Source organism: Protopterus annectens, chromosome 11.part0, assembly GCF_019279795.1.
Source record: "Protopterus annectens isolate FY-2018-M chromosome 11.part0, PAN1.0, whole genome shotgun sequence".
Lineage (NCBI taxonomy): Eukaryota > Metazoa > Chordata > Ceratodontiformes > Protopteridae > Protopterus > Protopterus annectens.
The window spans coordinates 678,727,830-678,743,572 of NC_056745.1; the positions used below are offsets into that span (position 1 = coordinate 678,727,830).

At 39.8% G+C, this 15,743-nt stretch overlaps 1 protein-coding gene across 4 annotated transcripts in view; it reads right to left on the reverse strand.

The window, feature by feature from the left end:
* DUSP16 (dual specificity phosphatase 16) overlaps nucleotides 1–15,743 on the reverse strand; it is an 857,833-nt gene that overhangs the window by 587,174 nt on the left and 254,916 nt on the right. For 2 of the 4 annotated variants that reach the window (XM_044088135.1, XM_044088132.1), the window contains one exon: nucleotides 15,074–15,212. The exons of the other annotated variants lie outside the window; for them this stretch is intronic. The gene's annotated coding sequence lies outside the window, so the exon portion shown is untranslated. The remainder of the gene's footprint in view (nucleotides 1–15,073; nucleotides 15,213–15,743) is intronic. 4 annotated transcript variants of the gene reach the window in all.

Sequence of the window (15,743 nt, forward strand, 5' to 3'; positions counted from 1 at the left end):
AACTTGAGCCCCAATCCATCTTCCCACTTAAGTGGCACATAAGGTGTGAGGAAGGGGTGTACCAGGGCTCCACTACTGGAGAGTGCATCCTAGAATAATAAACAAACTCCAGAATCCAGCCTTCAGTAGAACTAGACCAGAGGTTTCAAAACTGAGGAAATTCTTTCCTTTTGAAAGGCTATAATCATAAATAAGTAACACGTGCCTGCTGTAGAGTACCAAGTTACATGAATACAGACAAGTGTGATTTGAAGAAACAATCTTTAAAATTATCCAGCCACAGATTACTGGCACAAGTTATCAAGCCAGGAACTCCTTGGGAGACTACCTCCAGATCCAGCTGGGCAAATGGCTCCCAATTCATGATGGTTTCATAGGTTCATAGGTGTATACCAGGCTAACAACCACTAGGGACTTTATAAGCCTAGCCATCCAAACCAGATGTGCCCTATGAGTTACTGTATCTTAGACATTTATACAAGGAGTGTATGTTAGCTAGGACATGGACTTACTACCTCTATTATCAAGCCAGTAACTCCTTGGTCACCAGAACAGGGGTGAATTTCTAATTTTCCATCCACTGGTCCAGGTTACTCCTGAATATGGTTAGGGATGGAGTCCCTCACTGGATGAGGAACCTCTTCATGGGAATTCTCTCAGATACATATCTGTCTCTTCCACAAGTGTCAGTTATTATGCAAACAAAATTTAAGTCCTTAGATCTAGCGATGCGGTTCATTTTGCAGATATGCAAAATGTCCATCAGAGCAGGATCCAAGGATGCCTTGTATGCCAGGTAGATTGCTTCTCAGCAGTCTGCAGGAGGGCTTTGAGGCAATCTGCATAGGGACACTGTACTCCTTTTGTAAAGAACTTTTGGTACATACTTGAACAGACACGTGCAGCAACTGGAATGGCCACAAAGGGGGCATTACACTTAATAATGTGTCTGATAAGAGCTAAATACAATGCCCTAGACCTAGATGTCATGCCCTTGACTTTAATAGGTATAGATATGACTTTGGCCGTATTTTTTCATCTATTGAATCTGTAATAAAACGTACCATAGATACTAAGAAGAAAAAGTTTGACAGGGATATCCATGCTTATAAACAAGGGATTGCTTATCCCCTCCCTCCACAACCAGTCATCTCCACAGGGGACGAAAGAGTTAATCGTGATCAACTGTTAGATGACGAGGATGACTGTGATGGCGGAAGTGACGTCATTGTGCAACCTTAGCAACTGAGGCATAGCGAAAGGACAAAAAAATGGAGGAGGTGCACAACTAACAGCTAACAACCATAATGAGAATAAGGGTCAGGGTTATCAAGGAGCTCCTTAGAACATACCCAGACAGCAACAATATGCCAAGGGACAGGGGCATCAATAACGAAGGAAGCAGAACCGGAGGAGGTAGACCAAAACCCCCCTAGTTCTGTCGCTCCAGCTTACCCCTCCATCTTGTTTAGTAGTAAAGGTGACTTTAAAGTTTTTAATTATACTAATCTAGATGTGAATATTCAGTTCATTGATTTTTTGTTGAAGGGATTATCCTTTGTCCCGGATAAAAATGCGGACTTGGCAAAAACAATTGTAGATCTGAAAACTTTTGTCCCCAAACTCAATCTTACTGTCCTTATGGGTAATACCCCTGCTTTAACTAGTGACCTTAGAGTTTCTAGTTTATTTAATCCATCTTTGCATCCAACTTTGGGGTTATTTGAACGCATTTGTGAAATAGACCTACACATGGGGTTACTGGGCCACAATATGAGAAATGTGCAATCTAATAAGACATCTGATGAATATGAGTTTATAGCTTATTTGAAAATGCAGGGCATTAGAATAATGAAGCCCGACAAGGGTGGTGGCCTAATATTTATGTAGGAGAATGAATATCAACAGAGAATTTTAAAGATGTTAGAATGTGACCATTATTGTGATTCTAGCATTAATCAGTTAAATACTGCATACAAGAAAATACGTGATACTATTAACAATTTATTTCTTGAAGGAAGCATTAGTTTGGATACCTTGCATTACTCAATGTTAGCACCACGTACACCAATGATTTTTGGTTCCTCAAAAATACATAAGAGCATTCATAACCCACCTTTAAGACCAATAGTGGATGGGAGGGAATCAATCACATATGCTTGTTCCCAATATATGGACAGTAAACTCAAACCAATAATTAAAAAGGAGAAACAAATTTGTCCTGACTCATGGAAGTTTTTGGATGGTATTAATAATCTCGATTTTAATGCTGATCATAATTTTATATCAGTGGATATAAAGGATTTATATACAGTCATCCCCCAATAGCTTGGTTTAGATTGGGTAAGGGCTTTATTTACAGATAAAAGAATAGATAATAATGATATTTTCATAATTGAAATATTATTACAAACAGTTCTTTCAAATAATTTCATGATGTTTAATGGTCAGCTTTATAAACAAACGTCAGGTATAGCTATGGGGGCTCCCTGTGGTGGTAGCTTTGCTAATTGTGTATTAGCTTATTGGGAACATGAATTCCTGTTTAAAAGTAACCTTTTCCAAAGACATACATCCTGGTATACTAGATACCAGGATGATATGTTTTTTATTTGGAAGGGTGATGAGTTTACAGTTTTGCCTTTTATCAATGAGATTTGATGAGTCTACAGTTTTGCCTTTTATCAATGAGATTTGACAACTTACTGATTTCCTTGATTTTACATATCAGTTTAATATGGACAGTATTAATTTTTTGGATGTGCATGTCTCTAAGGATAGAGTTCACAAAAGATATAAAACTATAACATTCAGGAAACCTAGATATTCGAACACATTCTTACATTTTTCTAGCAGCCATCCCTTCTACCAAAAGAAGGCAGTTAAGAAGGGACAGTTAGTGAGGGCTGCTAGGATGGTTTCCTTAGAACATGACTTTCTAGTTTAATGTGATCTCCTTAGAGATATGTTCATTAGTCGAGGTTACCCTAAGTTTTTATTTGACCAAATTTGCACGGAAGTTACTAACAAAAGACATAATGGGTATTTTCAACCAATATTGAATAATGGGTATAACCCGCCAGAAGCATTACATGACCATTTAGATATTCTGGCTACTACTTTGCAAAATAATAAGGCAGTACATACTGGTCCTACATTTATTACTACATATTCCATAGATGCTAGTTTGGTTTCAAATATAATACACAAAAACTGGACTCTAGTCTTGGAAGACACACACATTAATAAAAAATTTGACCAGCCTCTGCATATATCTTATAGATGAGGGCCAAATCTAAAGAACCTTGTTGAATTACAAAATAAGGTAGTTAAAAATGCCAATAAGGGGATGCTTAAATGTGGACACTGTAATCAGTGCCAACATATTCATACTGGTCAAGTCTTCCTTATTAGAGGCAAAAAATATCAAGTAAATTCAAAATATAACTAAATCAAAAGCAATAGTTTATGTGGCATTATGTCAATTATGTCAATCATTTTACATTGGGAAAACAGACAGGTCTCCAAGACAAATAATCTATGAACATCTTTATCACATTAATAAAGGCAATTAACCTTAATGCACTTGCCAGGCATATCTTAGATCAACCCACACATTAATTTTTTACCATTTTACATCAAGAAAAATATAGCATTAGAGGGGGCCCATGGCAGCTTAGGCTTGAGGAAAATGAGCTGCTATGGCAAATTCATACTTTTGCCTATATTTCCCCTGGGCTTAATGAATACGCCTCCATCATGTGTATTTTGAAGTTAAAAGCACTAAATAGGTAGAATTATGCATCCTATCTTATTATTACTAAAACCTATTAGTTTTGGTATATATATATATATATATATATATATATATATATATATATATATATATATATATTTTTTATCTGTTTTTTAGCCTATTTCCCAATACGACTTGTATTTAAATTAGATCAGGTTTTTTAGGGTATGTGTTTATGGTTCTATCGTATTTTTATGTATACATTTTATTTATACTTGTTGATTTAAAGTATTTTTAAATGTGATATTTATATGGTTTTGAGATCCTAAATTATGTATCTACATCTTAGGTACATATAACTTTAAGGACTTAATTTTCTGAACAACTGAAATTTAATTAGTATCCCTATTTAACACACTTGCATTTTGGGATAAGCTGTCGTCTGTAGAAGTTTGGAAATTTGTCTAAACGAAAGCGCTAACAATAAATATTGGTTTGTTGGAAGGTCTCCAGCTACTTCGTTCATTTCCTTTGCATTTTATTAATATTTATCTATTTAATTTTCACATGGAGAAACTTAAGCACATCATCCTGTTTAACCAACCTAGAGACATATGTTTGTTATGTATGTAGATGAAATACAGAGCGGATTTGTTATCCTTATCCATCTACATATAGATCAGTTTGCTGGCTAGTCTCACACCAAGATTCACATTTAAGAGCTATTATTAAGCAGATGTCTACACTTGATTTGGGGTACAGTTACAGGATCCCACTCATACAGAATTTGGGCTGAAGCCTATGCCAGGCCTCTCACCCATATGTTATCACTGGTTGTTACAAAAATGAATGCTAATCTATGTTCTCCCAGCACCAGTAAACCACATGCTTGCCTTCACCATAAAAATTCTCAAACTTATTCCTGCAGATGCTGTGAGAGATGGTACATCACTCTCACTCCAGTTGATACAATCTGCTGGAAGATCTTGCACTCACTGTCATGGAAAAGAAATAAGGTCAAGTTCACTCACTCTACTTAAATCAGCAGATAAACTATCCTTCGTACAGGCCTTTAGATTTACGAGGAAGATCCTGGCATGGCCCCATTACATTCCCCCTAGAAATACCAAATACATTTCCTTAGGAAGAAGCTCAGGTTATCCTTCCCCTGGAGTCAATTATTAAGGATGCTGTTATAGTAACCTGCAGGCACTTTGACTCTGCCTCTTCAGCCCCTACGAAGACGGATCGTTTCTTCAGGTCCCAAGACAGCAGAAACTCTTTACAATTCTCCACCTGAATGGCAGAAGCAATTTAAAAAAACTCCCACTGTGACCTCCTTTGCTAGCCCAAGCCCCATGGATCACAGCACTTTACCTCCTTGCTAAATGAAAACACTGTAGGAGTTTGGATAGGTATGGCTTAAAAAAAAATTAAGTAAGGCCCTTTTTGTGAGCTCAGAAAGTAAATTTGTGTACACTTACCATAAATGTAGATGTTCCAGTGTATTCACTGTTGCAGTTGTCACACTTCAGTTATCTGCCTGCAGGTAGCCCTCAGTCGGCCCGAATACCAGAGACTTAGTATTTCTGCATTTGTTGCGGTCGCTCCAGGTATGACGTCAGGTCGTTAGGGGTATAAAAGCAGGCAGCCGACACCATTACATCAGTTTTTCTTGCCGCAAATGTCATGAGTCCCCCAGTAAGGAGCTAAGCTATGGTGGAAAAAACTCCACCAGTAAAAAGTAAATACCAATACCAATACTCCTGCAAGGGGTGAGTAGTATACACAGAAAGGAGAGAGTGAGAAGGGGGCTGGAGGGAGGGAAACCAGGACTGCAACAATGAATATAGTAGAACATCTACATTTATGGTAAGTGGCAGTCAAGAAGTGTTTGGGCTGGCTAGTATGCCCTGCAGGACTGCAGTTGCAAAACCCACCCTGGATTTGGAAAATATAGGCAGGTGGTAATGCTTGGTGAGAGTGCGTACAGAGCTCCAGGTAGCAGCCTCCAAAATGTCCCTGGTAGGGACTCCCCGGAGGAATGCTGTAGAGGTAGAAGTTGCGGATGCAAGATCTGTCCCCCCTGCTGAGTGAGCAGGGTTGGGCTCTGGGGTAGGTGCCAGGGTGGTACTGGTGACAGGCTGCGCAGGAGTGGGTACAAGTGCTGGCGTGGCCAGTCCGGGGCAATCATGATTGTCCTTGGTCTGTCCTGTCTTATCTTGAGCAATATTCTTGAGAGAAGGGGCAGAAGGGGAAATGCATAAATTGACAGGTTTACCCACTGGAAGGATAGGGCCATCCACTTTCCAGGCCCTGCTGCGAGCTGGTGATTGCAGGGGGAGACAGAGAGAGCCACCTCTGGGGTCCCCCATTTCTGAATCAGAAGGCTGAAGGTTCTGGGCTGTAATTGCCACTCGTGTGGGTCTAGGAGATTTCTGCTTAAGTCGTCTGCCAGTGAGTTTTGTTTGCCTGGCAGGAATTGAGCCTGCAGATGGACCTGCATGTCCAAGGCCGTGTTCCACAGGGCTATGGCTAGCCTGCAGAGTGGGTAAGAGTGGGTTCCTCCCTGCTTGTTTATGTACCACATAACTGTGGTGTTGTCTGTTTTTATTAGCAGGGGTCCTGGTGAGAGAGAGTAGGGATCTGAAAGCTGTTGGAGCGTGCTGCACAGCTAGCCTCTCTTTTCGGTTTATATGCAGATGAATTTGACTTGGGCTCCAGTGGCCCTGAATGCACTTGTCTCCAGGTTTACCCCCAGGCATAGTCTGATGCATCTGTGGTTAGGGTCTGGGTGGCATGGGGTTGAGTAAAGGGTAGTTCCTTGTTGTTGTTGCATGCTGCTGCCCACCAAAGAAACTGTGTCCTTAGACAAGGTATAATAGGAATGACTGTTTCCAGGTCCTGAGAATGTTGGCACCAAAGACTTAAGTACCATTGAAGTTTCCTCATATGCAGTCTGACATATGGAATTAGTAGGATGCATGAGGCCATGAACTCTAGGGCCTGCAGGATTTTCCTTGTGGATAGCTGGGTTCTGGTGGCCATTTGACTGAAGTAGTCTGTCAGATGGGCTTGTTTTTCTGGAGTAAGGAATGCCATCTGGGATGCTGTGTCCAAGTTTGCTCCCAGGAATACAATCTTTTGACTGGGGACAAGTTTTGATTTCTTTTCGTTGATGGTGTACCCCAGGAAGGTTAGAAGTTTGTTTTTTTTTTTTACAAATGTCAGGTGCTGCAACAGCATTTCCTGTATGCCTGAAGCAGGCATTCATCCAAGTACAGGTAAATTTGAATTTTTCTCTGGCTGCAGTAGGCAATGGCTGGAGACAGGCATTTTGTGAATACTCTGGGAGCAGTGGATAAGCCAAAGGGAGGTGAAGAGAACTGATAATGCATAAATCCTGTCTGAAGCAAAGATACTTCCTGCATGAGTCCCTTATAGGGATGCGCAGATAGGCTTCCTTTAAGTCTAGGGTAGCTAACCTGGCATCTTTGACCAGCATAGAAAGAAGCTGCTGCAAGGTGAGCATTTTGAATTTTGGTACCACCAGGAAGGTGTGTAGAATGGAAAGATCTAGGATTGGGCACCAAGTGCCCTCTTTTCTGGGTACCAGAAAAAGTCTAGAATAGAACCCTTGACCTATCTGTTTCGCAGGAACAGGATGAATTGCCCTTATAGAGAGCAGGGAATGAACTTGGTTTTGTGCCTCTGCCCACTAGTTTGGAGGAAGGTCTGGGAACCCTTTTGGGGTTGGCAGTGAGTGGAAGTAAAATTTGTACCCCTGGGATACAATGTTGAGGACCCATCGGTCTTTGGTGATGTAAGCCCAGTTTTTTGCAGGATGGGCAAGTTTTCCTCCTAGGGGCACAAGCAGTTGGGGAGTGGAGTTCAGAAGTCATTGGGAATTCTTCCCATAAGGGGGTGGCTTAGCACTCCCTGTTTTTGAAGTGGAGGCACTCCATTGCTTAGATCTTTGCATATCCTGGGACTGTAGTCTGGGGGGGTCTGTTTCCCCTGAGTCTAGTCTGAGATGGCCTTGAGGGGGATGGAAAGGACCAATGTTTCGTGGGGCAATGCCTACTGAACCTAGGAGGCTGTACTTGCAAGAAATCTTTGACTGTCTGCATAGACTTTCTTCCATCTTTTTAAGAACCTCTTCTGCTTTGGTGCCAAACAGATTGTCCTTATTCAAAGGAATGGCTAGTAATTTTGATTTGGCATGGTCTGGCATGGTTAGCTCCTTAAGCCAAGTATGCCTTCTCAGTACAGAACCAGTGACTGCTGCCCTGCAAGATGCTTCTAGGGCATCAAAGCCACACTGCAATGTATGCTTGCTGACTTGGCTTGCAGAATGCATAAGCTCTTGTAATTCTTTACTTTCTGCACAGCCCGTAAAGGTAGTTATTTTTTACTTAAGTTCCATATCATGTTGTTGGTACTTCAGCATGTGAAACTAGCAATTCAAAGCCCTAATGGTGAGAGATTAAAGCTAAAGATAAAGCTCTGGAATCCCTGTCCGAAGGAGTGGGATTCTTAGCTGTAGTTGCTTTGATACCTTTAGGCCCCTGGGAGATTACTTTTCAAAAATTCTACTGCTGACCCAGATGTAATCAGAGAGTCAGGAACTCTGTAGTACCTGTCTGGTTTCCTAGGAACAGGGGGGGTAAAGTACCAGGAGTTTAACTGGATTCCATAAAGACATCATCCACAACATACAGGACTGGGGATATTGCTAAAGGCCTATGTTTTGGCAAGTCTAGAAATTTTCTAGAGTCTCTTTTTGGACTTGGGATAGTCTTGGCATTCCCAGTGGAAATGCTCTCTTAAAGTATGTAAGGTTTCACCAAAAGAAAAATCCTCTGGAGGAGAAGCAGAGAGAATAGATTCCTCTGCATCTGAATCCTCATAAGCAGATAAAGGCATGTCTTCATAATCAGATACCTCAGAATCGTCGGACTCGTGGTCTGTTAAAGCTACTGGGGACAGGTCTCTTTCTCTTAGCAGGGGAAGGCTGACTTCCTCTAATCAACATAAGGTCTTCTGCCATTTTGAGCATTTGATGTTGTGGCAAGGAAGCAGGTGCATGAGTTTGGGTTGTCGGTTTTTTAGGCATAGCTCGTACTCTTGATGTTAGAAACTCAGTAGTTTTAGACAGAACTGAAGATGCGAAAGTCGGTTTGTGTCGAATATCAGTAGTGTGAAAGACTTCCTCAGAAGCCGGTGCCTGCTCAGCGGCTCCGGACCCATCCAAGGTAGAGACTCGGTAGAGGCCTGCAAATCCACTGAAGCAGGCATCAGGGCCTGTGAAAGCACCTCACTGAGTACCGGCGAACTGGCAACTAGCTTAATGAAGTGTCGTCAGCGGTTTTGAACCTGTGTGGTCTTCTCTGTCTTTATCCTTACGTTTTTTCAGTAGATCGGTAGTCGGATGGCTTACCGAAGCCATTTCGGAATACGGAGATAGAGAAGAGAAGTATTTAGCGACAATAAGGGCCCAACGACGAATAATTCGGGCGTTGAACAAGGCACAAAACCGACAGTGAGGAACGTCGTGGTCTGGGCCTAAACAGGTGATGCACTAAGAATGAAAATCTTGATGTGGTATTTGCTTTCCACAGGCAAGACAATTGTTAACTTTTTCTGACATCTGTTAGAGCAAGAAAAAAGGATCCCCAACAGGGTACTTAGCCTTAAGATGATTTCAGGATAATTCAATTCGATAACAAAAACTCAGGTAGCGGCCAACCGGCACTCATGCGAACTGCTTCTGCTTCGGACTCCTCAGCAAGAAAGACTGATGTAATGGCATCGGCTGCCTGTTTTTATACCCCTGACAACCTGATATCAGACCCGGAGTGACAGCAACCAACGCAGAAATACTAAATCTCTGGTATTCGAGCCGACTGAGGGCTACCTGCAGGCAGATAACCCAAGTGTGATGACTGCAACAGTGAAACACTAAGAACATCACTACTATGCCAAAAGATTTAGCACTACCACTGCAGACCCCTGTTAGCCAGGAGCTTGACATTGTGGGAAATCATCATCCATAAATGGAGGTACCAGATATAAACATGGAATTAACTGAAGTCCAAACATAAATCGGTATGCTTCAGAAGGTGGAAAAGCTGAGAACAGAATCCTCCGCCCTGTTTTAAATGAAGGACGTCCTCTGGAGAAAGTTCCAAGACATGATCCAAAAGATAACATAGCAGATATACTTTCTGGCTGCATGATAATGCACAGTTCCCTCCATGAACACTCATTAAATGTTATTACAAAACAGCACAACCATATAACAAATGCATAAACACAAATCAAGAAAGTGTACAAAAATAAATAAATCACAAAAAAGGCCTATGCTCCCCATATGCTTGCTATCCATATTGACTCTGAGATCTGAGACTAACGCAGGACAAATCTCAGAGATTACTACAATCATGATTTTGGAAAACCAGGGTAATCACACATTTATCACTTTACACAGTGTTGATTGCTAATGTCTCAAATTTAAACTTTCATCCATAAATCTATGAAAAGCATGGTTCTTGATGATAGCACCTTTGTAGGGTTCCTACTTTCCACCACAATTCATATATTCCCACATCTGACTATGTATATGCACAGCTATCCTCTGAGCACACCTGCTCTCTAAAAGGTAATGAACACCTTCTTGCAAATCAGAAAGAAGTGCATTTTGCACTAATTAATATGCACTTGCCTGACTTACAAACTCTAACATTGGATTCTAAATGGAGGAAATGCACTCGCATAGATGTTCAGGTAAACTCATCATTCAATCCCCCTGTGTTACTTTGAGGATCTTCCCTAATGGCTCCTTGCTGGGATGAATCCAAAGCAGTAAACCACTAGGATAGAAGGTTCTATAAGCAAGTGATGGCTCTGCAGATAGTGACATCTCAATATCACTCCATTGCAGCACTTGTATCCATGGATATACAGACAAGCTTGATGTTATGGCAGCCATTAAGCCCAAACAATGCAGTAAAGTTCAGGCCTGGATCCTGCATAATGCCTACAACTGCTGGTGAAAGCCAAAGCCTTTAAATGTTCTATCCAAAAGCAAGAACATTACTGGACTCCTAAGTCTGCATCTCTGAAAGCTGCTCTAATCATCACATCCATCAAGAGAACTCTCAATTTAGGACGGCCCTCTAGGACTGTACCAAGACTGCATAGGAAGCAGGAAGAGATTATATACAGGACATTGTGATGAAATGGCTAGGCTTAAAATGGCCGACAGGTCGATAGGCTAGTAATCTCCTATGACTTCTGCGTTAGCAATCCTTATCTCTAGGGATCACATGACACAGTTAAAACACCTACTTCCCAGAAAATAATTTAGGCACATCTACAGAGAAAAAATAACGGCCCCAAGGTCAGCCCATACTGGGCCTCACGAGACTCCAAGTCTCTCTGAAGGAGTAGCAATTAATCTTGAGACACTATAGCCTCCAGATCTTCTGACTCTTCATAAGAGCTTGAAATAGGAGGAATCACACTTCTCCAGGCATGGAGTCACTTACTGTATTATGCAAGTGTAAGCATACAAGTCACGTACAAAGGAATTCTGCACATGAGCTCACACCTACTAAAAGCAGTACATGGGTGAGAAAAAGGGTGTGTCATCTAGGCCTGCTGACATCCATAACGATGCAATCTTGCGACAGTGGCAAGCTTCAAACAGATAAACATTGGTTCAATGTTTAAGCAGTCAGCTACCAGCCGTGGTATGGAAATGAAAGCTTTCCTTCAAGCTGAGCTAACGAACCATGTTGAGCCCAGGAAAAAGCCTTGTAATAGAAGTCACAGTTAATACCAGCAATTCACAGTCAAGTGTACTGAAGGACCACTCCCTAAAATTAAGTCAGATGGTTTAATTATTCCCAGCAATCCAGTGGCTTGGTAGTACAAAAACCCAGTGCGTGGGTGACAGGGGCACAACTCCACCTTAGTGTATGAATGGGCCTGAAGATTTACTGGTAGAAGCTTGCGTTCACTTGTCAAGGATGAACAGTACTTTACTGGATATGGATCATTAAACAACTAATCTTCCACAGCACTAGGTTTTCATCTATTTTCTGCGCTTACATTTTGTGACAGCATACTGGCTGTGCCTAAAACTGTCCCCAGTGATCCCAATAGGGGAAGCTTCTAAACTCTACTATCCTTTTGGTGGCAAAGACAGACAGGGCTCACACTTTTCTCTTTTTGGATGGCAGGTTTAACTACTGCCAATTAAGTGTTTCAAATACTACTCCACCAGACAGTAAAGGCAATTCTAGCACGTGTCTCATTTAGTAATTTGATAGGTCACACGGACATTTAGTAAATTTGCATGTGGACATCAACTGTATAAATTCTATTGCCATGTATCAAGATAAAGATCCTGATCATTAGAGAAAAGAAATACTGCACTCAAGAACTGGTAGTACTTCTGTAAAGACCGAGACACCAATCTGCATGGCCAAGCCCCAAGCATGGGATCCTTGTCTTAAACATTCTTTTTATTTCCACTACTTGCTACACATCAAAACTGTCCTTCCTGTGGGCTATCAACATTCAGGCAAATGTAAGGATTTTTCAACTCCGCCCTAATCACTAGTAGTTCTACAGCAGTTGAGCTTCTCCCAGAGCACCAGCCTCTGGATCAGGCTCACTCACTATTATGCATGATTAGAAAGAATATTTCCACCACAGCCTAGCTCTTGCTGGTGCAGCTGTTTTACAACAACAATGGCCAGCATATGCAGCATAAAGTATTTTATTAAATAAATAAAAAGATGTCAAAAAGGCATATAAATGCCAAACAGCCTATAACTTCAAACCGGTTTCAGCTCTATAGCCTTCTTCAGTGAAAAAACAGAAAGACATCTGTGAACATTCCTTACGATTTATAATTACCATCAACCAATAACATTTTGGTATAATCCAACCACAAGCTGGTTAGAAAATTAGACATAGCAAGTAATAACCATTTAGACCTAACAAAAACTAAACTAGTATGTAATGAAGCCCTATATATATGCAAACAATATACACCAGAAAATAATATATGTATACATAATATCTAAGCATAAATATATATTCATAAGAATACCTCAAGTATATATAAATAAAAAATGAAGTTATGCATGCATACAGTTATAACAATAGTAAATTCATCAAATTAGTTTAAATGTTAACAACCAAATAGCACAATAATTTGTATAAAAATATTGTCAGAAAATTAATAAATACGGCATCATATATAGTCTATAAAAATGAAATATTACTCCTATACTTTACAACTAGCAAATATAACTTTATAAACATAAATTTAGCATTCTGATTATTTACCTGGCAAAATGTCACTGTTCAGCTTTTTACGTCGGACAGACGTCACGTTCACTCAGAATCAGGATGGGGGAAACATAGAAGTGACATTAAAAACAAAAAGGAAACCAATGCCCTATATCGGCATACGGTTTAAACATCAGAATGCTAAATTTATGTTTACAGTCATTGATAGAATAATGGGGGATCGAAATAATCAACAAGGGTGGCATACCATACTTAATAATAAAGAAAAAGATTGTATTATCCATTTTGGTGCCCTATATCCCCCAGGGCTGAATGATCATTTGTAGATTAAAATCTTATGTATGTATGTAGCATAATATTTGTATGACTATATACAACTAGTTATATTTGCTAGTTGTAAAACTTAATTTTGATTTTGAATGCATACCAATGGCTATAGAAATATGTAGTGGTTCATAATAAGGTATGGTTATGTTATAGCTAACCAGAAAAAAAAAATTCTTATGCTTAGGCATTTCTGCATCTATTATTAGTTATACAGTCCACTGGATATACATATGTATATTTATCATTATCATGGTTAGTGTTTGATATTATAATACATATATCTATGTATATTATATATAGGAGTAATATTTCATTTTTACAGACTATATATGATGCCTTATTTATTACATTTTTTGATAATATTTTTATACAAATTATTGTGCTATTTGGTTAACATTTAAACTAATTTGATGAATTTACTATTGTTATAACTATATGCATGCATAACTTAATTTATTTATATATACTTGAGGTATTCTTATGAATATATATTTATGCTTAGATATTATGTATACATATATTATTTTCTGGTGTATATTGTTTGCATATATATAGGGCTTCATTACATACTAGTTTAGTTTTTGTTAGGTCTAAATGGTTATTACTTGCTATGTCTAATTTTCTAACCAGCTTGTGGTTGGATTATACCAAAATGTTATTGGTTGATGGTAATTATAAATCGTAAGGAATGTTCACAGATGTCTTTCTGTTTTTTCACTGAAGAAGGCTATAGAGCCGAAACCTGTTTGAAGTTGTAGGCTGTTTGGCATTTATATGCCTTTTTAACATCTTTTTATTTATTTAATAAAATACTTCATGCTGCATATGCTGGCCGTTGTTGTTGTCTTAAGTCTTAGTTTGGCCGGGCATACCTAACTTGCGAGGAGTTTGGTTGGTCTGCAGCTGTTTTGCAACCATCCACTGGTGGGCGTCAGTTAAGCAACCAGCAAGTGCAAGCCAACATCACCTGCTCTTTTTTCACCCTCTCTCATCAGCTCCAGGGCACAGGTCACTAGTCGATCCCTGGTCATCCAAGTCACAGTCATGGCGTCCTCCCTCTGTTATGAAGCAAACATTAAGCAAATGATCTTCCAGTTCCAGTCAAAGGTTGGCAAGATTCTTGGAAGACAGAATAAATGTACTTATTCCATCAATAAGTATCTGTGATGTTAGACCACGGATGGCCCATTAGAAACAGCAGTCAAAACAGAACATACTGAAAAAAAAAAAAACTTTATACCATCTTTCCTTGAGCTATGAATTGTATAACCATAGCCCAACAGCCTTCTGAAATACATTCTGAGGTACTACTGCCTCTTTTTGGTGCATTTTAGCATGAGATACACACTAATAGTGGCTATGCATTTCTTTGAAACAGGAATCTACCATCTTGTACTGTATTCCTCCACAATCTCCACAGTTACCAGTGATGTCAAGGAACAGTGGGATCGAAGTTTTTTCCTTCCTTACCTTCTCTATTGAATATACATGAAATTAGTATAGTTAAATCTGAAGTGGTGTGGGGGGTGCAGGAGCTTGCCCCATTACACTGTATTTTGGGGAGTTCAGAATTGAGTCTAATGAAACTTATCTCAATGTTTTGTCATACACCTCTTACCATCAGATTTTTCAACTCACATAATTTATTCTCTCTCTAGATTCTATAACCGCAGTCCACCTCACCTGGTTCATTCTGTCACAATGGCATTTCAATATCCTATCCCCCATGGCTACATCCGAGATGATTTTGACCATTTTCTTCTACATTTCTGCTCTTGACCTAGACCCCACTGGTTCTCCATCTGGTCCAGCTGGATTAAGTCTTAAAGAGGAAAAAGAGGAGCATGTCAAATTGAGACAGACCATCATCTAAAAGACAAATTATTTATAGCAGCACATTCACATTGCACTACCTTTGTTTCATCAGAGACTGGTACATCAGCACAGCATTGTCTGTGTATATACAGACTTACAGGCGAGTGCATGTGTATCCAAAAATAAAACTCCTCCTAAGTAAGGCATCACTTAATATTTTAAGTTACTCATTCTTGCTGTCCTTTATCTTGAATTCTGGTAGTTTACTCAGCACTGAAGTACTTACTGACACTCCTTTGCAGTTTAAATTGGCATTGGGTTTATGGAGCATAATGGAAAACTAATTCTGGTAGTTTACTCAGCACTGAAGTACTTACTGACACTCCTTTGCAGTTTAAATTGGCATTGGGTTTATGGAGCATAATGGAAAACTCTCTCAACTAGTAGGGAATATTACCTGGAAAGGTATGTCTTATTTGCACAGCAGCACATTGCTCCTGCTCTGATTTTTTTTTTTGTTCAGGTACACTATATACCT